The 27,922-nt window shown below is 36.7% G+C and overlaps 1 pseudogene; it reads left to right on the forward strand.

Annotated features, from left to right (window-relative positions):
* The first annotated feature begins 4,559 nt into the window (after nt 1-4,559).
* LOC101605394 lies at nt 4,560-5,176 on the forward strand (annotated as a pseudogene).
* The last annotated feature ends 22,746 nt before the right edge of the window (nt 5,177-27,922 follow it).

Genomic DNA, 27,922 nt, shown 5'->3' on the forward strand with positions numbered 1-27,922 from the left:
ACATTTTCCATGATTATAAAATACATCCCATGGTAATTCCCTCCCTCCCCACCCCCACACTTTCCCATTTGAAATTCCATTCTCCATCATATTACCTCCCCATTACAATCATTGTAATTACATATATACAATATCAACCTATTAAGTATCCTCCCCCCTTCCTTTCTCTACCCTTTATGTCTCCTTTTTAACTTACTGGCCTCTGCTACTAAGTATTTTCATTCTCACGCAGAAGACCAGTCATTTGTAGCTAGGATCCACATATGAGAGAGAACATGTGGCGCTTGGCTTCCAGAAAGAAGACATATTTCTGTTGGAGTACTTGATGACCCACCACAAGTTAGTGGTGAGACCCTCCTGCTAAAAATACCATATGCTGTTGATATGGAACATGGAGTGACCTGGCTGGAATCTGGAAGAGACTCAGTCACCACATAGCTAGCTTGTCCAGTCCCACAAGGTGCTACAAAAGCAACTGGGGGAATATGACCAATATCTGTCCAAACAACTTGTGATGTAAGCTACTCAGCAGAAAACAACCTGATATGATGCTCACAAAAGTGCAATAGTGGCACGTAGCCAACTGCTCTTGATTTGGCTAAGAGATCCACTCAGTGAAATGAAACCCATATCTGGTTCTTGGAAACGAATCAGAACCATACCCCCCCCCAAAAAAATGAGTCTGCTCTTCATGATGAAGCTCCCATCAATCATGGGCTACAAGAGGGCCTACATTTATTAAATTCTCTCTAAAATAGTAATGGTTATCCCATTTATCTGGTGCTGACTCTACTCTCCATTGAAGAACTTGCTTCTATTTTTCAAATGGAAGCAGATACTGAGGATAGAATCAGCCCTTCACACCCCACCATGGTCCCAGCTGAAACCATAGAGTAATTGGGGAAATGAGCAAGAATGCTGATTTCTTGGTGAACCTGGTACCAGCACAAGGGTAAAGGAGACAGACACAAAGAACACTCAACTCCTACCAAACCAGAGATCCAGAGACACAGAGGCTCCCAAGACCTCATCACTGCAGTAGACCTAAAACAAACCCAACATGGTTCAGGGAAATTTGTGGAAGAGGGGATGGAACTATTTTTAGAGCCAGAAGTTGGGATATTATGCACAGAGACATTGCCTATTCTCCATAACTAATGGTTATCCCCACAATGCACCACCTACATTCCCCAATGTGGAGGGTCCCTGTGGAGGGGGGAGGACAGGGAGGAGGCTAATGATGGTACCAACATGGCTGTATACATACTGTGTACATAACTAGTAATAATAATAATAATAATAATAATAAGAAGAAGAAGAAGAAGAAGAAGAATTACCACCATTGAGAAATAGTCTTCATATACTCTGATAAACAATTGCATGAATTGTCTTTATTTAGAATTAGCCTATGTAGACACTGCCCAGTATGTGCAAGCATTGTCTTCATTGACAAATGGTATGAGTAGTCTCTTATCAACAAGCATAGGAATTGCTCTCATTGCAAACTATCCTTATTAGACTCTTACCTTTAAGTGTAACAAGTTCCTGACCAGCAAGTGTATAATTAGCTTGCATTGAGAAATAGCCCTGGTTGTCTCTGTATGACAAGTGTAGTCATGACCATCATTGAGAAATAGCCTTCATACACTCTCTACAGTAACTATAGGAATTGCCATCATTAAGAAATGGTCTTATCATATTCTGACCACTAAGTATCAGAATGGCCCTTAAGACAGAGTAGCCTTAGTAGACTCTATACAACAGTTATAGAAATTTTTTCTCATTGAGAAGTAGCCTTCATAGTTTCTCATAAACACCTGCAGTAATGTCCCTCATTGAGACATATTTTAGTAGGCACTGAACAGTAGGTATAGAAATAGCCCTTACTGAGAAATATCCTTATGAGACTCTGACCAGCAGGTATAGGAACTGTCCTCATTGATAAATAGCTTTAGAGGTCTCTGATCATAAAATGTGGAAATTGCCCTTTTCAAGACATGACCTATATTTATTGTGACCAGAAAGGTTAGTGTTAGGTCAGGACAAAATGTAGTCACTGAGGACAGCAGGAGGCAGACAGATACCAGGGAGTGGGTCATCTACATTCCTCAGGGAACCACCCAGCCATTATCCCTTCCTTGTCTAACAATTCCCCAGGTCTAGGTTCCCTGCCCCTTATCTCCCACCTGGTCACTTCTGGTTTTACGCCCTATGGCTAACATAAAGAACAAAGGAGTTCCTTCCCTTTCTCACCTTTCCCCAACTGAAGAACCTATAAAACCCACTAACTGTAACCCCAGGTTGACTGCTCTGCTCTTGAGAGTAAATCCTGGCAGCTGGTGTTTTTCCCCTAATAAAATCTTCCCTCTTTGCCTCAGAGTGGTATCCGTGGTCTTGGTCACTACTGAACCTTACAGTTAGGATTATCTCACATTGAGAAATAGCCTTAGTATGAACAGATCAGTAGGGCTATCTACTTAGAAGTAAAATGTCTAGCTTCCTAGCCCCTATGAAGTACAAACTAAGTTATCATACATGTTGAATAAACTTAGGCATGCTTTTCTCAATAAAACAAGATTTTGTTCAATAAATTCTGTGATCTAAAGGCAACATATACCTAGAAAATAAAATATTCTGTGCCATCTTCGACCACTATGCAACTATACTTAATGAGACAAGTCCTCAAAGCCACCAAACTATTTCCATGGACAGTGTCAAGGCTTTTGCTTATGCCATATGCACAATTAAATCAGAAGATAACAGCATCAAATAAACCTGTAGTGATAATTTCAGATAAAGGCATAACCAGGCCCCACTGCTCCTATGCATGGTGAACCTAGTCAGCACATCTCACTTCACAAAGAAGTGAAGAATGAATTCTATTTCAGTGAAGACAGCACTGAACATTTACAAAAGGAATGTACAGACAGTATATATACTAAATGGGCATGTATATGGATGGCAATCCCCTGTAACTAGCAACATGATTAAATTAAAGCCTCCCTGACCTACATGTTAGGATGGGATGATGAGCTAAGGGGTAGAAATGCCAATTTACAAGCCACACAGACGTTCATCTAACGTTTTTGTTTGTGTTTGATAACTACAAAAATGATTATATCAGCAAGCAGATCAAGACAGTGACTAAATACTGTCAAATAATAAAGAAAAAAAAATGCTGGAGTTCAGTAGCTATACAAATGCTTGTTTTCTTATCCCTTTCATGAGGATCAAGGAGAAGTATCACCAGAGGGACAATGGAAAGTAATTCTAGTACCAGATTATTTCACAGGTATGTTAAGGTGAGCTCACTAGGTATCCAGGAGTTTGACTTCTGCTGCTTCAAATAAGTGTTTTCATCAAAGAGAAACAGAATATTCTGCACAACAGTTAAAATTACTCAGAGGTTTATGATTAAATCTCAAGGTGGAGAACCCTGGGGACTGGCATCTAGGCATCACTGACAGATTGACTATAGGACCTGTCTAAAAGTCATCAACAAATAGCTTGAGTTGATACTACTTACATAGCTTTGGAGTTTGCCCCTGCATTTTCTTCTTTTTGAGAACTAGTGAAACAAAACAAAAGTTTTAAAGGAATTGCACAAACAAACACAGGACCTCTGAAATGTTTTAAATTAGACCAAAGACTGATATTTTATGGTAAAAAAATATTATGGGAATGTGAAAATAGCATAGATAGCATTCATATTTCATCCTAGAAGGCATTAGATGATATTAAAGAAACGTCAAATGACCTCCTATGAATAAATAGAGATCACTAAATGTAAGTTTTCCAATATTTGAAAATATTGACAAAGATGTAGGCACAAGTTAGTGCCCATTAATTGTTGAATGGTTAAGCAAAATGCAGTAAGCGTATAAAATGATGGATGGCATAAGTTACATTTTTGAAAGAAGCCAGGAAAAAAATTCTGCTAATTATTTGACTTATCATAGAGAGTCCATAGATACAGAGAATTAGTGAAGGCATAGGATTGAGGTGTGGTAGGAACTGGTAACAAATAGCCATGAGAACTCTTATTGGGGAGTTGAAAATGTTCTTAACTAAATTACAGTTACAGTTACATGACTAATTGTACATGTAATAATGGCCACTGGGTTGGATGCTTATAATGGGACAATTATGTTACCTGAAGATTATGTCAGTAAAGATATTAAAAATATCAATAACTATGATGTAATCATATAGTCAACATTAACCACTATTGAAATTTTCCTACAGCAAGAATATGAACTGAGTCAGGTAGTGATATCTCAAAACTGAGAGAGATTAATGTAAAGGAAATAGACCTATTTCATTTAATTTGATTTTATTATACTTGACTATAATGTCTACCTATAAAATACACCTATAAATACCAGTCCATACAAAACCCTTGAGTAGATGGGGAAAATTAAATTGTGTCAATTTCACTATATTAAAAAGATATGATGGGCCTTTTTTTTTTTTAACGGTGTGGCAGGGAAGCACTGGAGAAGTTGCTAAGGACACAGTGTGTGTGGAGGAAGCATGAGGAGGAATCAGTGGGCCGGGCCATGGCAATGCAGCTATCCTGGGAGCAAGGCATCACCCTGCGGGGCAGAGCCAAGATCGTGGTAGAGTTCTTCTCATTTGGCATCAACAGTATTTTATATCAGCGTGGCATCTATCCGTCAGAACCCTTTACTCGTGTGCAGAAATATGGACTCACTTTCCTTGTAACTACTGACCCTGAGCTCATAAAATACCGCAATAATGTCGTGGAACAACTCAAAAAGTGATTGTACAAGTGCTCAATTCAAAAACTGGTGGTAGTCATCTCAAATATTGAAAGTGGTGAAGTGCTTGAGAGATGGCAGTTTGATATTGAGTGTGACAAGACTGCAAAAGAAGACAGTGCTCCCCGATAAAAGTCACAGAAAGCTAACCAGGATGAAATCCATTCACCAAATCACAGCTACAGTGACATTTTTGCCACTGTTAGAAGTTTTTTTTTTCATTTGATCTACTGATTAATACAGACAAAGACTTGGTTGCACCTGAAAAGTGGGAAGAGTCAGGGCAACAGTTTATTACTAATTATGAAGAAGTCTGTCTTAGCTCATTTACTACCACAATCCACAAAGTGAAGAGCATGGTGACCTACAAAATTCCTGTCAATGACTGTGGGTGAGGTGAGGAAAAGACCATTCTCTTTCTTGAATGTGGTTTTCTGAAACCAGATCAGCTGTGGTTTATATGTTTTTCTTTATTGGTTGTCAGGTGGGGAAAGCACTAGACTAATGCATGTGCATAATTGTTCATTTTTGAGGTTCCTGGTTGAATAGCTATACAATTAGTATAATAAACATACTGCACATTTCTCAAGAGAAGCCAGCAGACTTTGTCAGCATTGTAATGTGAATTCTTTGATGTAATTCTAGATAGAAAATCTTTTGTTGTAAAACTACATGCTATTCTCAGTCATTTTGGTCAAGGAACTTGACTGAGAATATATAAAAATATTTGAAAATAAAATATGCCAAAAGAGATCTGAACATTCTGAAAATTTTAGTTTCTGAACTTAGGAAAATACTATCTTATTGGGTCCTTTTGTCATTGATCTTATTGTATAGCTCCCATGTTGAAAAATACTCCCTTTGATTTTAATTTATATGATTTGAGCCCATGAGCAATGGATATTTGTAACTATTTTATCTTTAGTATTTTATAAAAAATGAGCTATAAATGACAGTGATAAATAAAGTTAAATCTGTATATTTTGAAAAAAAAAAGATATGATAGCTGGAGTCCTCTAATTAAAATGTTTTGACCTTCTTTGGTGTTAAAGCTCAATATTATGCCATTTTTGAAAATAGTTGTGGAATGATTATAATTTGATCCAGGCACATATTACAGAAGATCTGATTTTAAAATCATCTCAAAATTATTGCATAAAGGCAAAAATTCTATATATTTATTTATAAACTGGTATGTTAGGTGATATATTCTTCTATTCTAACAGTAACCACTAATACATAATAACATATGATTTCTGGTTGAAGAGTCTCATGTTAAGATTTATCCATGAATTGTATATATGTACAGAGGCATCTGAAAATAGGAATTAATTCTTAAATTTTCTAGCACCTAACATGAGTTAAAACTAGTCCAAAATGGAACAAGAATATTATATCTAAAGCCTACCCACTTATGTAACAGGAAAAATGAGGCCTACCATGTCAATTCATGGAAAACTTTATAGTGGTGTTCATGCCATTCCAAATTAATTTAAATTTCACAGTTATAAACTTACACATTATGGTACTGTAAGGATTCTCAGTTCTACAAGATTGTGATTGACAGTTGTAATCCTCAGCATTGATAGTTTTGTTTTACTTAATTCCAAGTTACAATATAGCCCAGTATACCTCAGACTTATACAGTGTCATGTATGGTAATGTATCATGATTCTATTGACAACCAGGAAAAAAGTAAAAGGCAGGAAAATGAAGCAAGGGAATCTGATTGCATACTCACTCCTCATTACAAGTAATATATTATCAGACCCAGCACTTCTAGGTACAATTTTCAACTTATGCTGACTTTACTGAACCATCTGTCAGAATACTATCTACTTCAAGCTGATATGTCAAATTAGTCTTTTTTCTTAATCTATTACAAAAATTTTAAATGATAGGTAGTAATGAGGATAAGATGCTTGATTTGGGACGTTGTTTTCCAACTTATGTTAAAGTATCTCAATAATGACATTATGAAAGGTGTGATAAACCTCAAGTACTCATCAAAAAGTGAAAAAATTAATCACCCAAATTATGTCTGAGGCCAATATGCATCAGCTACGTCTATAGATATAAGTACCCCTAAATGTGAACTACATGGACATAATAAAGTTATATCAGAAATTGTCCATGACTTACTTCCACCAATAAAAACCAAAAGATTAAAAAAATAAAGCCAAAATTAGGAATGCCACTGGCTTATTCTGGCAAGGAAAGAACCTTTCATGGGAAACCAGTAGAGAACATAGGAGAGTAACAAAGCATTTTCTAATATCAAACAGAATTTTGCTAAAAATAGGATAGAGACAAATCAGAGAAAAAAATATGACATAACTAATTCCCAGATAATGATAACATATTGGTATACTGAGGAAATTTCTTGGGATTGTAAACTATGACAATGTTGAAACTGGAATAATAAGAACTTGATGCCAGGATCTTCTGGGAACAAAGGGACAATACATGGTTGAAAGCCAACAAGAAAAAAATGGACCTCAGACTTCAAGTTCAAGTACGTGGATTGTGCCAACAGATTGACTGAACATGTAAGAAGATTATTAACCAGAACATTCCCATAGAGATTACCTCAGAAAAAGTCTGATTTTAGCTTGGTGACAAGAGATCCCAATTGAGTCTGTTTGAATTTCTGAAAAAAAAAAATACACACACACACACACACACACATATACATACATACATACATACACATTATATATATATATATATATATATATATATATATATATATATATATATATACACATACATGAAGATTATAGTAATGTATGATGTAGTAGCACAATATTGCTACAACAAATGCCTGGAATTTATCAGGAAAATATCACTTTTACAGATGGCATGGGAGCACATGCCTTTAATACCAGAACTTGTGAGGCAGAGGTAGGATGACTGTCTTGAGTTTGAGGCCACCCTGAGACTACATAATGAATTCCATGTCAGACTGGGATAGAGTGAGACCCTATCTCAAAAAAATAAAAAACTAGAAAAACAAAAACAAACAAACAAACAAAAAGCCAGGCATGGTGGCTCATTCCTTTAATCCCAGCACTTAGGAGGCAGATGTAGGAGGGTTGGTGTGAGATCAAGGCCAACATTTAACAAGATAATTCAACATGTCTCATTGTAACATATTGAATTTTCCTTTACTGGTTTTCTTCTTAATTCATGTCATTATGTGTAGCCAAACTGACAACAATGCACAACAAATGGGGCTGGGATTATGTTGCATTTACTTTCTCATTGCTGGACAAATGACTGACCAAAAGCCACTAATGATAAGGAAGGTTTTATTTCAAGTTTTGAATACAGGGGAAGTTCCACTGAGGTGGAAGAAGCTTATGTATATTCATAGCAGAGAGAGATCACCAACAGCCAGCAAGAAATAACAGCCAGAGCTCCAAGCTCTTCTGAACACAACTTTAGGGCTTGACTTGAGATCTGCTCCAGGTGACACACCCTCCAGCAGGCTTCTGGGGATTTGAATTACAAGAATAATAAAAAATACCTCAGCCTATGGGGCATATGTATTCACATTCAAACCACCACAGATGATATTTTGACTATAGATATAAAGCCACTTAGTTACAGTTTAGGTCAGTTGATCTGAACCACATAGCAGCTACAGAATATGTTTGATTCCAGATTATATACTAATTCAAGACTATGCAAGAATATTGTAAGGTTTCTTCCAACCTTATAAATCTATGACTCAGTAAATGAGGTTTTAATCAAGCAAGAAAAATTAGAATGCAATATTCTTTCAAGATTAGATATAGCCTAATGATGTATTATGAAACATGTAAGCACAGGCCATGTACAATAGCAACAAGAGCAAAATTTTTATAACACACTTACTACTCATTCTCAGAGAGTAATATTTTGTGTTTATATATACTGATACATGAAAAATTAGGAACAGACAATAATTCATGGGAACAAATTTTCACTCGTTATTCTTCAGCCTCCCTTTCAAAGTGATTCCAAATAAAATGTTAATGTAATAAACCTGATTATATCACCATAGAACAAAACAAATGTAAAGGTTCCCGTTTAGATAACATTAATACTAAATAATAATTTTGAATACAGAAAGATCAAATGCACAACAGGAAAACTGACAACCACAAGAGGTATTTCAAAGAACCGTGTGTGTGTGTGTGTGTGTGTGTGTGTGTGTGTGTGTGTGTGTGCTTAAGGATAAAACAGCTTCTATCAAGTCATCAAAAATAACTTGTGAATTCCAGAGATTTATAAGTAGCCCAGAATAAATGGCTAATCAAATGATATTTACTTCTTATGAATAACATCTGTGAGTCTCTTTGTTAATTCTTTTTCTTCTCCTATTCTTCTCTTTTTTTTTTATTCATGAGCAAATTTGTTGTAGCATCCAGAGCATAATTATTGCCAAGAAATATTGAGTTTTCTGTCTATACATATACTAAGACTCTTTTATTTAGTTAGTGGGTCTTATACTTAAGTATTTATTAGATTTTGATTAGAATTTTGTTTGTGTATGGCATCAAATTAGGCTCAAGTTACATTGCTTTGGATCTGAATATTGAAATGTCCAAATTATCTTTTCTTTTCCATTGGGTTTATGGTGGGATTGTTGAAATAACATGGCTATCATGGATCTATTTCTGGGCTCTCTACTGTGTTCCAGTGGTCTATATATTTTATTCAAGTACCATGCTATTTTGATTACTATAGCATTATAATTTATTTTGAATTCAATGAATGTTAATTCCTTAACCTTATTTTTTTCTTAAATTTGTTTTGCTAGTGGTATCATTTATATTTCCTGAAAGTTGTCAACTTATGTAAAAAATATTGGTGACTTGGCACATTATTTTAGGGAAATGCAACTACAACTACCAAAAAGATGCTACACTTCAAAGGAAAAAAAAAACACAATAGAAAATTGTGTTGTTTGTATAAACATATTAAAATGTATTTCAGTAAAATACAGATTTTGAAAATGTTTCCAAACTATGTGATATGAGGCAACTAAACTATGCCTGGAAATCTATGGAAAAATCTAAAAAACAGTAATTACTCTGTTGGATATATATCCAAAGAGAATGAAATCATTATCTCATGGAGATATACATGTTTCCATATTGTAGTATGCAGAATTGGAATAAAAGAAAGTACAATTGATGTAATCTAGAGCATGAGAGATATAGTTAATAATTTTTTTTTAAACCATTAGTTTTTTTTTTAGATTGTTTATTTTTGTTTAGTTATTTCAGAGCGTCAGAGAGAGAGAAAGAGGCAGATAGAGAAAGAGGGAGAGAATGGGCGTGCCAGGGCCTCCAGCCCCTGCGAACGAACTCCAGACGCGTGCGCCCCCTTGTGCATCTGGCTAACGTGGGTCCTGGGGAATCGAGCCTTGAACCGGGGTCCTTAGGCTTCACAGGCAAGCGCTTAACCGCTAAGCCATCTCTCCAACCCTAGTTAATAATTATTGTTACATCATATTCTAGAATTTACTATAAGATTATAAGGTGTTCTTACTGAATAAAAAACTAACATTGATATGTTCTGGCTTTCATTATAGCATTCACCTCATTGGACATATACACATCATGGCATCATGTTGTTTGTGATAGAAATGAACAAAACAATCAGTTAAATAAAATGGTGAATTACTATTATTAACAAGTGTTAAGGTGTCTAGCTCCAGACTAAACTTTTTTTTTCTAATTAGTTATATAGATAGTGAGTATATATAGCCATATTGGTACCATTGTAAGACTCCTCCCTGTCCTCCCCACTCCTAAGGGATCCTCCTCATTGGGGAATGTGGGTCATGCATTGTGGGGTTATCCATCAGTTATGGGGAAGAGGCAATGCCTTTGTGTTTAATGTTCCAACATGTGGCTCTGACATTCTTTCTGCACCCTCTTCTGCAAATTTCTCTGAGCCATGTTAGGTTCATTTTAGGTCTGCTTCAGTAATGAGTTCTTGGGAGCCTCTGTGTCTCTGGATCTCTTGTTTGGTAGGAGTTGAGTGTTCTCTGTGTCTATCTCCTTCACCCTTGTTCTAGTACCTGGTTCACTGATAAACCAGCACTCTTGCTCATTTCCCCAGTTACTCTTTCATTTCAGTTGGGGCCCTGGTGAGGTGTGAAGGGCGGATTCTCTCCTCAGGTTCTGTGTCCATATGAAAAAAAAAAAGCAAATTCTTCAATGGAGAGTGAAGTCAGCACCAGATAAGTGGGATAACCACTATTATTTTAGAGAGAACTCCACAGGTGTAGGCCCGCTTGTAGCCCACAACTGGTGGGAGCTTGATATTGGAGAGTGGGCCCTTTTTTTGGATATGGTTCTGACTTGTTTCCCAGTTCCAGCTATGGGTCTCATAACACTAAGGGGATCTGTTACACAAATCAGGAGCAGTTGGTTACCCACCATGGATATGTGCCAGTATTTCACTTTTGTGAGCATCATGTCAGGTAATTTGCTAAGTAGCTTAGACCACAAGTTGCTTTTACAGATATTGGTCACCTTCCCCAGTCACTCATATAGCACCTTCTGGCACTAGACAAGCTAACTTTTTGGGGCTTGACTCTCTTCCAGATTCCAGCCAGATCACTCCATGTTCCATAACAATGGTATATGGTGTCTTCAGCAATAGGAACTTACCATGCATGAACTTTGTTGAGTCATCAAGCACTCTGACATAAATCTGTTTTCTTTTGTGAAAACTTGTAGGTCTCTGATCAAAAGCTCATGGTGAATGTTAGCTGCATGATGGTTCTGGGAGTTATAAGCCAACATGAAAGGAAATGAAGGAAGAAAAGGATAGGTAATATAAAAGAGAGAGAAGAAAGAGAGAAAAACAGGAGAAGATTAAGGATTATCTTCATCATACCCTCTCAAGGGCCTTGTGATTCAGATGCTCCCTCAAAGGACCTGATGCAGGTTCAACCTTTTAGTCTGTATTATTAGTTATTATTTGGTATGTCAGCATCTTTCATTTCTAATTTTGTTAATTTGAAGGGACTCTTGTTTTTGCTTTATCAAATTGGCCAGGGTTTTTATCAATTTGTCATTTTTTTCAAAGAATCAGCTTCTTTTTTTATCAATTTTCTTAATTTCCATTTCATATTTGTTCTTGTCTTAATTTCTTTTTTATTTTGTCTGGAGACAAATATTTTGGGTTGGTTTCTTCTTGTTTTTCCAATGCCTTTAGGAGGATGGTTAGATTATTAATTTGGAATCTCTCTGTCTTTGTTATGAATGTATTTAGTGCTATGATAATATTCCACTAAGGACTGCCTTCATTGTATCCCATAAATTTTGGTACTATGTGTTCTCATTGTCATTAAATTCTAGAAATTTTGCAATTTCATTTTTTTTTATTTCATCCACTACCAATTTATTGTTTAAAAGTGTGTTATTCAATTTCCAGGAGCTGATGGGATTCCTGGTCCATCTTATGTTGTTAATATACAACAATACAGCATTGTGATCTGATATCATATCATGCAGGAAATTATGTGGATTTTCCTAAATATAATGGAGGCAGGCTTTGTAACCCAGTATATGATCTATGTTAGAGAAATTTCCATGTGCTGCTGAGGAGAATGTGTGGTCTCTGGATTTGGGGTAGAATGTTCTGTAGATGTCCATTAGGTCTAATGATCTATGGTTTTGTTTAGCTCTCTCACTTCCATGTTAATTTTCTGTTTGGATGATCTATCTATTGATAGTGGAGTATTGAAGTCCTCAACCATAATGGTGTTTGTCGTTATTTCTGTTTGTTGTCAAGAAGGTTTTGTTTTATGAATTGTGGTGCCCATGTTTTGTTGCATAAAGACTGATGATTGTGATATCCTCTTGTTGCATCATTCCCTTGATAAGTAAAATGTGGCCTTCTTTGTCTTTTTAAATTACTTTTGGTTTGAAGTTTATTTTAACAGGTATCAGTATAGCAACACCTGCTTGTTTCTTATTTACACTTGCTTAGAATATCATTTTCCATCCTTTCACCCTGAGGAAGTATCTGTCTTTTGTGGTGAGGTGGCTTTCTTGAAGACAGCAGATTGAGGGGTCTAATTTTCTGATTCATCCTATTAGCATAAGTCTATTGAAATGTGAATTAATGTCATTAATCTTTAGAGTAATTACTGTGGTGTTTGACTTAATCCCTGCCATATTGTGGTTTACATGGTTTGGTGTTTTCTTGGACTTTGGTGTTTTTGGTGCCTTCTCTGAGTTGTTATTGTGATGTGCTTTTTGTAGGCATTTGAGGTTGTTCAAGCTTGTTTTATGTGGATAATTACCTGTAGTTTTCATCCCTCTGTCTAGTTTCCTTTTCACGCCACTTTCTGATTTTCTTAATGCTTCTTGGAATTCATCCTTGCATTTCTTCATGCCTTCATTGAGCTTAGCCAGCTGCTTATTGAGGTCCTCTTTTATTTATATATTTATTTACTTTATGCTCTCCTTCATATCACTTAACTGTCTTTGGAACCCTTCCTGGTTCTTTTCTATTGGATCTAATCTAGTGAGGGTAGCATTCATACAACTATTGGTCCTTTGTTGATTTTCTGCAGGTTCTCCTATTTGCTTGGCCAGGTTTGTATAGCTTGTATCTTCATTTTGGGGTTATGATTCTGTTGTCCTTTTTATGGTTTGATTAGAGACATCCAGTGTGGGACTGGGCAATCTTGTTGGATCTACTTGCATTTTTTCAATGTTATTCCTTTTGCGCTGTAGTCTGCCCATCACAGTGTAGTAATCTTATTTAATTTAGGAGGAAGCTGTAGTCTAGCCTTGCAGTGTCTTCCGTGACTATTCCCTTTTATCTTTACTTCAACTAGATTTCTGATGGCAAAGGGGCCTGTCTGCTCAGATGGAAGGAGCCTGTCAGGCTCTGGTAGGGGCCTGGGGACCTGATGAAGGGGTTTGTAGCTCGGTGGTTTGGTGTATGGGACTGTGTGGTCAGATAGTCTGAAGGAATGAGGGGGAGGTAAGAATGGGACAAAGCACACTGGTAGGCTGTGGAGGGGGGGATGTTGGAAATGCTTGGTGGTTCCAGGATGCTGAGGGGTGAGGTGATTGGAGAGCATGTCCATTGGGACTGTGTAGCAGGTGGTGGGTGGGACTGCTGGGTTCTATGTCAAGACAGGGTGGGAATATGGGACTGCTGCAGGTCAGGTGACATGCAGGGGGTTATGGAAGCCCTCCATGGAGGGAAAGCCTAGGGAGGGGGAACACTAACCTGCTGGCCTGGGTCTACTCACTGAATGGGTGTGATGCATGGAGGTCTCAGGTAGAAGTGGTAGCCTTATGGCCTGGGTCCACCCATGGGGGGTTGAGGGGTAGTGGCAAGTGGGATGGCATTTACTATGGAGGTCCCCTGTGATGGGAAAGCCTGGGGCAAGGGGAATGCTAGCCTGTTGGACTGGGTTCACATGTGGGGAGTTTGTGGGGGGGCAGAAGCAAGTGGGGTGGTATTCACATGAGTAGCTATGCTAGCCTGCTGGCTTGGGTCCACATAGCCTGCAGTTAGTATAGGAGGAAACTGCAGCTGGGACTTGAGGGGATTGGGGGGACTGTTGGGCTACCCAAGAGTGTGAGAATCAGCGGGTTTCCTACTTTGCTCTCTGTGATTTCCCAAAGGTCTTGCCTTTCCTTCCCCCAGACGTGAGGCATGGTTGGGCAGATGCCATCTTGACCAGAAGTCTCCAGGTTAAAGTCTTAATTAGAATATTTAGCCCCTAAAAGAAGCAGTTGTCCTGCTAGCCAGATGAGATAAACCTTCCCTCCCCATACTCGATTTGATGCAGTCACTGAAATGTGGCTGGCATAGTCTGAATATAAATGTCTCCTCACAATTCACATGTGTATAACTTCACCCCCAATATGAAGAAGAGCCCTCGTTAGTGGGATTGGTGTCCTTTTAAGAAGGACTCCAAGACTTTTTTTTCTTTTATCTCTTCCACTATGTGAGGGCACAGAACAATGCCACCATCTATTATTAAGAAAACAGGCCATGCAGATGCAAATGTCACCTTGATCTTAGACTTTCCTCTATTGAATTTGAATAAATAAATTTATGTTGTTTATAAGCCCCTCCATCAATGGGGTATGACTATAAAAGCTAAAATGGAAAAAAACATTAACTTTCTTGAGAGAATTATAGTGTAAAACTCTGGCTGTTTCACAACAGTCATATATACATAGCAGCATGCCTGGTCCATACACTGACGGTCAAAAACTGATGCTTACAGAGACATATACTAAATTAGAAGCTTTGAATTACAGGCATCTTATGCTCTAATACACATTCTTCTCCTCCTATGTGAGTGTCATACCTCTTACAACAATCCTGTGTCTAGAGAAAGAAAGGAGCATTTTCTTCAATGTGCCTCAATAATGAAATGATTATTCCTTTGAACCTAGTCCTTACCCATTGCCATTCTACATAAGGAAAGGAAACAATATGAAATTTGCCTCATTTTCCATTGCAATAAGTGTACAACAGTTTGAGTATTATTTTTAGTTTGGCCTTTTGTCATAATTGACCATTGAGTGAGCAGGTTGAAAAACTGTTATAATGAACATTGTAGTCAAAAGAACACAATGTCTGAGGGGTATGTGAGACACTATTAATGAGTGCAAAATAATTGTTTGCAAGGGAATTAGACATGGAAGTAACACAGGAAAGGAAAGAGCTTGTTTGGGCTTATAGTTCCAGAGGATAGAGCCCTGACGGAGGGTAAAGCATTTCAGGAGCAAGAATCACGAGCCAGTATCACATTATTACATCATTTTCTACATGACTTTCTTATTGCTGGGACAAAATGCTAAACTAGAAGCAGTGTCCATCACAAAGGAAAAAGCATGAGAGTAAACCCATGTCACATCAGCTGGGAGGAAGTAGAAATAAAACAGTAAGCAGAGTTAGGCTGTAACACCTCATGACCTGCCCTCCGTGGGATACTTTCTCTAGCATAGCTCCACCTACCTTCTAAAAGTTGCACAATTTTCCCAAACAGCACCATTATCTGGGGGCCATGAATTCAATTACAGGAGCCTATGGGGGACGGTTCACATTCAAGCCAATATAGGATCTTAGGGAATGGCATTAATTGCTTATAGAATATTCATTCAAAAAGAAAAAGCATGTCCTTAGACTACCTGGATAATATCGTCAAATGAGTAGGTCAGATTATTAACACAACTAATGGGACTCTAAAGATAAGTTTTCTAACCACTACACATGATCTTTCAACAATGTAGTCAGGCACTCTGAGAGACATCTTTAGCTGAGTTGTATCCCATATTTATGATAAACTATAAGTCAGTTCCTGGTGCTAATAAATGTTCTAGTTCACAGTTAACCCCTGGGAGGAGGCCAGTGAATAAAATTATCTTTGGTTCCCTTTAATATCACTTTAATCAGCAATTTTGTAGAAATTTGAGAGACTATTATTAAACTTAAGTAGGAAAATTATGTCATATGTGGTATATATTGGTACAGTCCCTTGTTCAAAGTGTTAGGCTTTTAGCCATTGCAAAGATAGAAAACCATGAATATCACAGATATCAATGCCAGCTTCATGATGCCTGACAAACAGAGGAGTCCATGCCGAACTCCCTCAAACTGTGGAAGTACAGTTTCTGGACCCTACTCCCTCAAGTTTTCCAGGAGCAATAGAATACATCATTCTATGCTCCCTATTTTAGCACCATTGCTTGGTAGGGCCTAAAGGATCAAGTAATACATACAACCTGGAAGCAGCTTTCCAAACTTTATGGAAGTCTTCCAAAATACTTCATGGAATTCCTAACCATCACTCCCTATATCTACATTGAGAATCATAGCTGGAAATTTCTAATTATCCTGCACATGTGTTTCATGCAACTCTGTGCTCACCTCTGTAAAAAATGGGGACTGGGCTGATGGCTTAGCAATTTAGGCACTTGGCTGCAAAGCCAAAGGACCAAATTTGACTCCCCAGGACCCATGTAAGCTAGATGCACAAGGTGACACATGCATCTGGAGTTCGTTTGCAGTAACTGGAGGACCTGGCACACCCATTTTCTCCCTCTTTCTCTCTCTGTACCTGCCTATTTCTCTATGTATCACTCTCTCAAACCAATAAAAATTTAAAAATGGTGATGAATTATTGAATATTGAATATTGGGACAGGGGTTAAGTAGCTCCAATCAGGTCCCTATACTGGCAGCTACTTTTATTCACATTAGTGCTATCATTCCTTTTCCTCCAATTATTGGCAGTGTAGAGTTATATAAACATTTATTCAGATATATCAACTCTTAATAAGAAAAAGAGTCTGGAGAGATTGCCCAGTGGTTTACAGTACTTCCTGTGAAGTAATGAGAACCTGAGGAGTTTGATCACCAGAACCCATGTAAACAGCTGAACATGGCCATTCATGTCTATAACCCTAGTCACATAGGGGAGCAGATATCCCCAAATCACTGGGGATTATGGAAAATGAGAGATTCTAGCTCAAGAACTGGTGGAAAAGTGATGGAGCAGGACACCCAATGTTCTGCTTCCGCCACTGCAAATGCATGTACCCTACTGAAGGCCAGCTCAAATGGTACTGCATGGGCACATACACCATAATTATACATACATCACACCCATACATATGTAATAAATAAGTAAATTAATACTGGGGGATATGCTGATGCTTATCTGTTCTTATAGGTGGTTTGACAAAAAACTCTATATCATAGTTAGATAATTTTGTGGGGTGAAATACATATTTAAGTGGTCTCCATAATGCCAGATGATACCATAAAATAGAAACAAATAAAGCTATTGGAGTTAGACTACAAGCCTCCACTACAAAGATCCTTGAAAAATGAAGACTAGAAGCATGTGTCTCTATAATCTCCAACATCATTTCATCACTTTTGAAATATATGTAAATATATATATATATATATGGGTAGGCATTAGGTTTGCCAGGAATTTTATGCTAGCTTTGGCCACTTGGCATTCCAGGTCATTCTGTGGTACAGAGTGAGACATTATCTCAAAAAAAAGAAACTGAAAAAGTAATTACTTGTATAAATATTTGTCTGTGTGGTCTTATACATTTTCTGGGCAAAGCAATAACTGGTTTCTAGTTATGTCCAACTAGTGGAACATGTGCAAGAGCATAAATTTACATGGCCATGAGGACCATGCACTGGCATCTCCTACCAAATGATGCAAGATGCCTGGGGAGAAAATGAATAATCAGCTTTATTTTCAAACTTAAGAGTGTTAAAGTACTATGTAAGCCTAATTGTCTTGGAGAAGATGCCATAGACTCATCTGTACTATATACAACATATCCAGTGAATTTCAAGTATCTATGCATTTGTCTCATTTTTGTTACACAGAAGTACTAGTGTTATTTGCATTAAAGGTATTCTTAAACTTATACATTTGAAAAATTCAACCATGCTTTCTGGTGGCATCTTCTATGCATTTCCCTTCTTTTTTTTCCCCTATCTCTCAGTCATGAGTCAAAGGATCCTACAAGGGTAACATGAAATTAAAGAATTATCATTTTTGAAAATTCATGAAAACAATTTATAAGGTAACAATATGTGCTTTGACAAGAACTCTTGGAGAGCATACATGAAAAATCTCAGGATGTTTTTGATGTCAAGTACAGAAAACTCATATCCAAGTGTTGAATGTTCACTCAGACCCATGGTCCTAGAATGTAGCAATGATTAAAGAAAAATCTCATGACCCTAGAGTTCTGAGCAACAGCTTCCTACAACTCTTGTTAAAATAATCATACAACACTAATCTCAGTACTTATCTATTTCAAGTCAAAATGTCAAGGCTCCAAAATTTCATTATCTTTGTCATAAATAATTAACTGATTTATTTTACCTTCTCTAACCTGAACAAGATACTTATTAATCAAAACTGCATTTAAGATGGTTTCCCTCCTCATGCTTTCTGAACTTTGGCCTTAACTAGAATATATTCTCCTCTCATGTATCCTCCCAAGAATGTTTTGATATGATGAAAAATGTTCTCTTATCTATTGGCCCCATAAACTACTTTGTCATACCAGTTCTCTATCCCTGTTTCTTTAGAACTTTTCTTATTTCTCCTTATAATAGTCCTCATTTCTCTGATCTTGGAATATTTTCTACATTTTGAAAGTACAGGCCTGTCTTGGAATGATCCTTTTAAAGTTTTTCTCTTGAGCTGGGTAGATGCTACAATGGTAAAAAGTCAATTTCTTACAAAGCCTACAGTATCCATATAAGGCCAGCTGCAAAAAGTAGCACATACATCTGGAGTTGCACTGGCAAGAGGGCCTCACATACCCTTATGTATGTCCAGATTAACAAGTGTCATTTTTAATATTCCTGATATAGAAGAAATATATAATGTAAAACTTAACATCTTGATACTTTTAAGAAGAGATCATTTTTGAATTCAGTAGTTTTTAATATATTTGCACTGCAATGAGACCAACGTTCAGATTGTTTTCATTTTGCAAAATGGAAACTCTACACCAATTCCACATCTTTTCATGTCCCCATCCCCAAAATCTTGGACAAGGGCCATTCTGTTGTTCTCTGATGTAGACTACTCTGGATATTTGTCTCCAAAAGCAAGTTTATAAAGCATGTATCCTTCAGTATTTGGCGTATTTCCCAGAGCTTAAAATACAGAAGGCTTATTTAATTTAAGTGTAAGATTTTGTGCATTTGATGATTTAATTATATTTAATCATAGGAATGATCGATGTTTTTCTTCTTTAGCCAACCTCCAGTGGACATTTGTTTTGTTTTTTTTTTTTTTTTTTCTGCTCTCAGCTACAGTAGATAATGCTGGAACGAAAAGGGGTATAAAAATTACTGGCAAAATTCTTGCTCTTAGCCTAGTGTGATGGCGCACTCCTTTAATTCCAGTACTCAGGAGGCAGGGATAGGAGGATCTCCATGAGTTCGAGGCTACTCTGAGAATACAGAATGAATTATAGGTCAGCCTGGGCTAGAGTGAGACCCTACTTCAAAAAAACCAAAAAGTCTTGTTCTTTATACTTATGAGAATATACCCAGAAGTTAGATTTCTGTATCATACATTATTTATTTTTAACTTTGGAAAAACCTCCATATTGTTTCCCATAGAAATTGCATTGATTTATATCCCACCAACAGTTCATAAAGTCCCCAATTTCTCTATAACTTTGAAAATATTATTTATAAGTTCATTTACATGTGTTGTGATGTAGTTGCTTTTCATAACTTTGCCCAAGTGAGTTGGTAGTAACAGCACACTGTGACTTTCATTTGTATTTCCCTGGTGATTAGTGATGCTGAACTACTTTTCATGGTAATTGGCCATTTGTACTTCAAATTTTGAGAATGGATACTCAAGTCATTTGTCTATGCTTTAAACGATAATCAAGTTATTTTCTTTTAAACTTACTGTTAAGTTTTAGGAGAATATATATATATATATATATATATATATATATATATATATATATCCTTATCATACATATGGTTTGTTTTCTTGAATGATTTTATGTTTCCTTTTACCATGCAGGATAGTGTTTCTGGCTAATGGAGTCTCATTTGTACCATTTTTCATTTTCTGTGCTTCTTTTACAGCCATATCCGCTAATTTGTTAGTATTTTATAACTTCTGGTTTCAGGATTCCAATTGAGATTGAACTCAGCTATGGAAACTTGCCACTCCAAGCCAGGTAACAGAGCATTGTGAATCCTTTGAAGTGCTCTTCTGTTCAGTGAATCATAGATCCCTCAGTGAGCTCATTTCTGGAACCAGATGTCTTATATATTAAAGAACAGACAAGGGACACTTTGATTTTTTGAACAAAGGGATTTTTCTTCAGCTTTTTTGTGAGGTATCTTCTGATTTTACTCAGCTCAACTGTTGGTGGTTTCAGAAATAAAAATTGTAGGCAACATGCAAGATTTGCATAAAGAAATAAAGTAGGATTGTTTTCTAGCTCATCTGAAGTCCTTACTTTAGACTAAGACTTCTATCCCTATGGTTAATTCTCAAAGAATCAAGTAGCTACTATCTTATGTATTTACTGACTCTCTTCCCTACATACAGCAAAAACTTTGTCCAATAACTCCAAAGGTGACATTTTAAAAGGATAATTTGGAAGTCTAACTGACCTAGAGTAGTTCTGCACTGGGAAGTCATTGGATTCTAGGCATCAATAATTTCATCTTTAAACAGTGGTTTATTTCTATTTTTTTTTAATTTATTTTGTTTATTTATTTGAAAGCGACAGAGAAAGAGGCAGATCAAGAGAGAGAATGGGCACACCAGGGCCTCCAGCCATGAACTCCAGATGTGTGCTCCCCCTTGTGCATCTGGCTAACATGGGTCCTGGGGAGCTTAGCCTCAAACTAGGGTCTTTAGGCTTCACAGGCAAGTGCTTACTGGCTAAGCCATCTCTCCAGCCCTATTTCTATGTTTTTGATGTAGCAGCTGAAAATATTGTATCAGGTTAAGATTAATAGGCCATTTAGCCATATCAGTCAACCATATCTGAGGTACCAAGGGGCTCAAGTATTCTTTGTCCTTCTCAAATACTGGTAATTCCTTCACCTAATCCAACCTCAAAGTGCCTACTAACTTCTTTTCTCTTTCATTATTTTTTTAATCTTTTTTTTTTTAATTTAATTTATTAGTTTTCTTTTCAGTAAAGACAGGCAGTTTGGTACCATTATTTAGGCTCATCTGTGATCTACCCCCTCCCATTAGACCCTCCTTGTTAATGAAAATGGGTCTTGCATTGTGGAGTTAGCCCCCAGTTATTGGTATGATAAATGTCTCTGCAAATCATGACCCAACATGTGACTCTGGCATTCTTTCCGCCCCCTCTTCCGCAAAATTTCCCTGAGCCATGTTGGGTTCATTTTTGGTCTGCTTCAGTGCTGAGGTGTTGGGGGCCTCTGAGGCTCTGGCTCTCTGATTTGGTAGGAGTTGATTTTTCTCTGTGTTGATCTCCTTCCCCTTTGTGCTGGTATCCGGTTCACAGGAAAACATCACCCTTGCTTATTTTGCCAGTTGTCCTTAGTTTCAGTTGGGCCCCTTTTGAGGTATGTTGGGGCAGCTCTCTTCTTAGGATCTGCATCTATCTGGAAAAGAGAAGCAGATTCTCCAACGGAGAGTAAGTTAGCACCCGGAAAATTGAGATAACACTTACTTTTTTGAACTGTCTTTCATTATTCTTAAGCTCCTCCATTACCTCTCTCTATATTTACCCACTTGCTCTAAACCTTCCTCTTTTCCTCACTCTCAGTTTCTTTTAGCTACTTAAGAATTTGGTACTGTGTCCTCTGTCTTTAGTAACAAAGAACAAAAATCCACAATAATTCCATTGTCTCCTCCATCAGAAAGATGTTGAAAGCCTTGAAGTGCATCTGACTCACCTGCTTGAATGAATGCTCTTCCTGATGCAAGAATGAACAAGGAGGGTTATTCCACCCACTTTAAGTTATTGTGAGGAACATCTTTTCCTTTTATTTTGTATTAACAACTTCCATAATCATAGACAATAAACCTTGGTAATTCCCTCCCCCCACTTTTCCCTTTGCAACTCCACTCTCCATCATATCACCTCCCCCTCCCAATCAATCTTTCTTTTATTTTGATGTCATTATCTTTTTCTTCTATTATGATGGTCTTGTGTTGGTAGTATCAGGCACTGTGAGGTCATGGATATCCAGGCCATTTTGTGTCTTCAGGAGCACATTGTAAGGAGTCATACCCTTCTTTTGGCTCAAATTCTTTCTGCCACCTCTTCCACAATGGATCCTGAGCCATGAAAGATGTGATAGAGATGTTTCAGTGATGAGCACTCTTCCATCACTTCTTTTCAGCACTATGGTGCCTTCTGAGTCATCCCAATGTCACCTGAAAAGAGAAGCTTCTCTAACCAAAAGTGAGAATAGCATTAATATTTGTGGGTAAGCACATTAAGAGAAGTGCTTACCAGGGAGTTTGGTGAGCATAGGATGTACATTTAACCACATACCAGCAGAGTTTACACCCCTAGTAAGCTCATGACTTCCCCCATCATAGGTTTTCAGTATCAGGCATGTATTCTCTCCCTTGGAACAGACTTCCAGTCAAATTAGAGATTGGTTAGTTTCTCCCATAAAGCCAAATTTAAGGCTTGCAGTTTACACTGCTGTTTAATATCCAGTGGTAAAAATGTTTTCTAGGTCATACAGATCTTCAAGAATTCCAGATTCTCATTGTATCTGCAGATGCCTTCCAATTGGTTGAGAGGCCTATGTGACACAAAAATTAATGCAGACTTTAACTAAAATAAACCTGGTACCTTTCACAAAAATGCAGACTAGTTAAACAAAACAAATTTCCATTTCCTACATTCACAACCATCTGATATAATATTAAAAGGTCAAAGATTCAGATATGTTCACAGCAAGGGGTGAATCTATTCATAAATATGGGTAATATATAGAAAGTATCTAGAATTATATCTAAATTCTAACCCTAGATGAACCAATATAACATCTGCCTTATTTAATGACTGTTAATGTGTTCCATGCTTAACTGAAATGTGCTATTCAAAACATTTTAATTGTCAAAATTCCCTTTCTCTAAGATCAATGATTGAGAGCTGTGGTGCTTTGAATGGAAAATATCCAACATAGACATATGTGTTTGAATAAATAGGAGGTGATAGAAATGTTTGGAAAGATGGAGCCTTTAAGAGGTAAAGCTTTGCTGGAAGATGTGTTTCAATTGGGGAGGGCCTTGTCATGCTACAACCCAGCTCCATTGACTCTTTTTGTTGATTTGAAGATGTGATAACAGCTGTCTGCTCCTGTCATGCTTTCTCCACCATAATGGGAACTTCCCCATGAAACTGTAAGACAAACACTTTTTCTTCCCTAAGCTGCTTCTGGTCAGGTGTTTGTCCCAGCAACAAGAAAGTAACTGAAACAAGCACTACAAAATGATCATGTCATGTACAGTCTGAAAAGATAAATCTAAGTATCATAAATGTATGGCTATCAAACTGAATCAGCTAAAACGGAGCTATTACAAGGTCTTCAGAACTCCCTCAGAAATACCTATTAACTCGGCAGTCATTATGTGTTACAAAGAGAAAGTGGAAAGAGTAAAAGTTTCTTCAAAATGAAAAAAATAACTCAATTAAATATGAAGTTCATTAATTCCCCTTCAAGGACATATTCTTTCCTGATCCAAGCTAACCTTGAACATACTGGACCAAATAAGCCCTGTCAATAGAAACTCTGATACCTTCTTGTATAGACTAGACTTCCCACTATACTGTTGACACCTCACATCCACCCCCCCTCATTTAATTGGATTTACAAAAATTCACTGGATTTCTACTTTTCCAATCCATTTTTCCTATTTATTTGACCCCTGTGGTACCTAGTATCACTTATTTTGTTAAATTTCATAATGTCTAATTAATCTAACTGAAAGAAAATCATGTAACTACATTGTGGCTACTCAAACATTAGTCACACCCTTTCCTATTCTTGCTGAAGTTTATATTCTACATTGATATTTCACTCTTTGTATTAAGGGGTCACACCTAAAAATCTCAAGGAGGTATTTTCAGGCAGGATATATGAGCAAAGATTCAACAATACTATAGAGTATGAGCCACTGCTGATGTCAAATCAGTGCAGAGAAGAGAACCTGCTGTTTCTACCAGCAACAGTTTCACTTGAATAGAAATAGGGGTGTTAAAACCTATACTATGCTTTTGAAGTAGTGTGTGACTTTGATATGGAAGCCCAAAAGCTATATGATTTCACCTGGGATGTAATTAAAATTGGGAAACTGGCAGATAACCTCCTTTTCACTAGCTCCTTACCAGAAGAATTAGTTCTGTTCAAAGTTAAAGCTCACATGAAAATGAAACACCTAAATCAAGGAAAAACTCATAACTTAAATACACTAAGACAGAAGTTTATTATCCAAGTGTCATCACAATCAGGCAAGGTATTAAAGTTAATTTTACTTTCTACATAATTTTTCAATGGTAGAAAGTAAAATATCTCAAAGTTCCCTAAAAATTAAAAGAATAGAAGAACTGAGAATAACCAGTTACTTGGTTTGTCTTCAGGACCTTGCCTCAGCTTCATGCTGACACTTTCAAAAAAGTAATCACCATTAAAAAGAAAAAAATAAACTTTTCTACTGGCATTAGGGAGGAGGAAACTACACCTCTTATTGAAAAAAAAAAAAAAAACAATCTTGATTCATTACAAAAACATAGTTCTGACAAAGCTATGCAGGTAGAAACATAAATTATTCCCCTCCTATGGGACCCATTTATCCACTTAAAATTCAATGTTATCCATCCCATGGATATGAATATGAGCTTACTATTATTTGAATGTTCTGTCATGAATAGATTTTTTTGTACAGAATATACCTCACTATGACTGATGCTTCAGTTACAACAATTTCCCACAATTTGGGATTTCAATTTGATTTCTAATGTTGTCAGGAGTCCATTTTACTAGAAAAAAAAATCATCAAACAAATACATCCAAACTGGAACCTCAGTTCTGGTAAGATTACTCAGTGGTTAAAGGCACTTTCTTGCAAAGCCTGATGGACTGGATTCAATTCTTCAATACCCACAAAAACAGAAGCACTGAGTGGCACATACATCTGGAATTCATTAATAGCAGCAAAAGATTTTGATACGCCCACATGCTTGCTCTCTCTCTCTCTCTCTTTCCTCTCTTTTTCTCTCCCCATTGTCCTCTCTTTTCCTCACAAATAAAATATATTTTAAAACTATATCAAAATATTTTATTGTGCCCTAAGTGACAATGTATTTATTATCCCTATCTTCAGAGTGATTAAGTAAATAAACATATTAACAGAGTATAAAACCAGAACTTTACTGGAGATGCAATTTGATGATAAAACACATGCCTAACATATGTGATGCCATAGCTTCAGTCCCCACTACAGGAGAAAAAAAGACTAGTAAAACTGGTAGTACAGGAAGGCCCTAAGGATCATCTTGTCCCCACACAAATAACTACTAACCCATTAAACTGGAAAAAAAAATATATCAGAATAACTTGGTTTTGTAGTTCTAAAACCTAACTGGGAGCCGGGTGTGGTGGCGCACACCTTTAATCCCAGCACTCGGGAGGTAGAGGTAGGAGGATCACCATGAGTTCAAGGCCACCCTGAGACTACAGAGTTAATTCCAGGTCAGCCTGGACCAGAGTGAGACCCCACCTCAAAAAAAAACAAAAAAACAAAACAAAAAACCTAAATGGAAACACTATAATAACAGAGGTACTTTATGAAGTAAGTAGCTGCAGATCTTGGCGAGAAAAGCAGAGTGCACATGTTAGCTGCCACCCCCGTTCATTGCTGTTGCCTTAGCCAAGGCAATAACCTGCCCACACTTTTGGAATTGCTCACTAGTGGGAGGGTAAATGGTAAGAACATTGTTCTACAAACACTTGGCATTATATGTTGTGATTGGTCTCATGTTTCCTGAAGGAGCTTCAGTTTTGGCCCTCAATCTATGATGAGTAAGCATAGACCTTTAGAATATGAATGTTCTAGATGCCATAGAATTTCACAATTCAAATCTTATAAATTTTATGTAATAGATATTTTGTCAAAAAAGAGTATGGCCATTTCAGGATTTTTGTTTCAATGACCAGGTCATCATATCCTTAAAGTTCTATTACATAAAAGTTATCTTTTTGATAAATAATAATTATAGTAATTTTAATAGATAATAGATGTTGCCATTTTTCTTTGAATTTGTGGTTACTTATTTTGAGAAAATGTCTGGTTGTTTGGTAGAGTGGCCTAAAACTCAAGATCTCTTTGCTTTAGTCTCCCCAGTTCTGGGATTAGTGGCATGAGCCACTACTACTGATTAACAATAAGGTCTTTTGAAAGAAAGTATATGGAAAAGTAATATAATAAGTACAAGTGAATATAATAGAATGGTTACATATGTATATATTCTATATCATTCTTTCAAAAGAAAGAGAAGAACATATGCAAACAAAATGTTCATGTTAAGACATTGCAAATGAGAACATTTGACATTGGGTTAATAAGAAAATTCTTCTAAGATTAAAACCTTTAAAAATATATGTGGGGATTTATGGGCTGGAGAGATTGCTCAGTGGTTAAAGAGCATGCCTGAAAATGCTAATGACTGAGCTTAATTGTCCAGTACCCACATAAAGCCAGATGTACAAAGTAGCACATGATTCTGGAGATTGTTTGCAGCAGCTTAGGTCCTGATGTGCCTATTCTCTCTCTTTCTCTCTCAACTTTAAAAATTAAAAAAAAAAAAATACATGTAAGGATTAAATACCCAGTATCAACCAGAGTCAATATAGCTATAGAACACAGTGAAATGCTGGTAATTGAAATGGACATTTTACTTTCACATTATGAGAAGAATAATATATCAATTACTCTTTGCAGTATTTGATGTACATCCTTATTCTTTGTGCTTTATAAAGAAATCTCTAACATACAGAAACACACAATACAGCAATTATTTAAAATATCAAAGCAATTAATTAATTTCGCGAATAATATAATATATAAACCATTAGAAAACTAAACTCCTAAATGAACTCAAAAGTTAGTGAAAGAAAGTAAGAAACATAAGTAGAAGTAAAAATGAGGGTTGTGAATCAGGCAATTCCTTGGATGTCAAGTATAAAACCATCATTTATAATGTTCATTTCCTCCCTATTTTTCCTACTAAACTACATTTACTAAGTCATTATTAGTTCATGCCATCAATATTATTGTTATTTTACAGGTTCACTCTTGACTCAGATTTCAACCAACAATCCATAATTATGAAGGTTTTATAATAACATTATGAAATCCCATTTATCATTGTCATGTTTGTGATAAGCTATAAAATCAAGCAAGTCTGCAGAAACTTATGTACTTCTCACTGAAACCAATCATTTAAATGTGGTCATCAATCTGTGCTCAAATTCCAGATTAGTCACACACTGAGCATGTTTAATTTGAATACCATGACTACCTCACACAGAGCTCTGTTATTCATGATTGGTATAATAGTCATC

The sequence above is a fragment of the Jaculus jaculus genome, chromosome X (assembly GCF_020740685.1).
Source record: "Jaculus jaculus isolate mJacJac1 chromosome X, mJacJac1.mat.Y.cur, whole genome shotgun sequence".
Classification (NCBI taxonomy): domain Eukaryota; kingdom Metazoa; phylum Chordata; class Mammalia; order Rodentia; family Dipodidae; genus Jaculus; species Jaculus jaculus.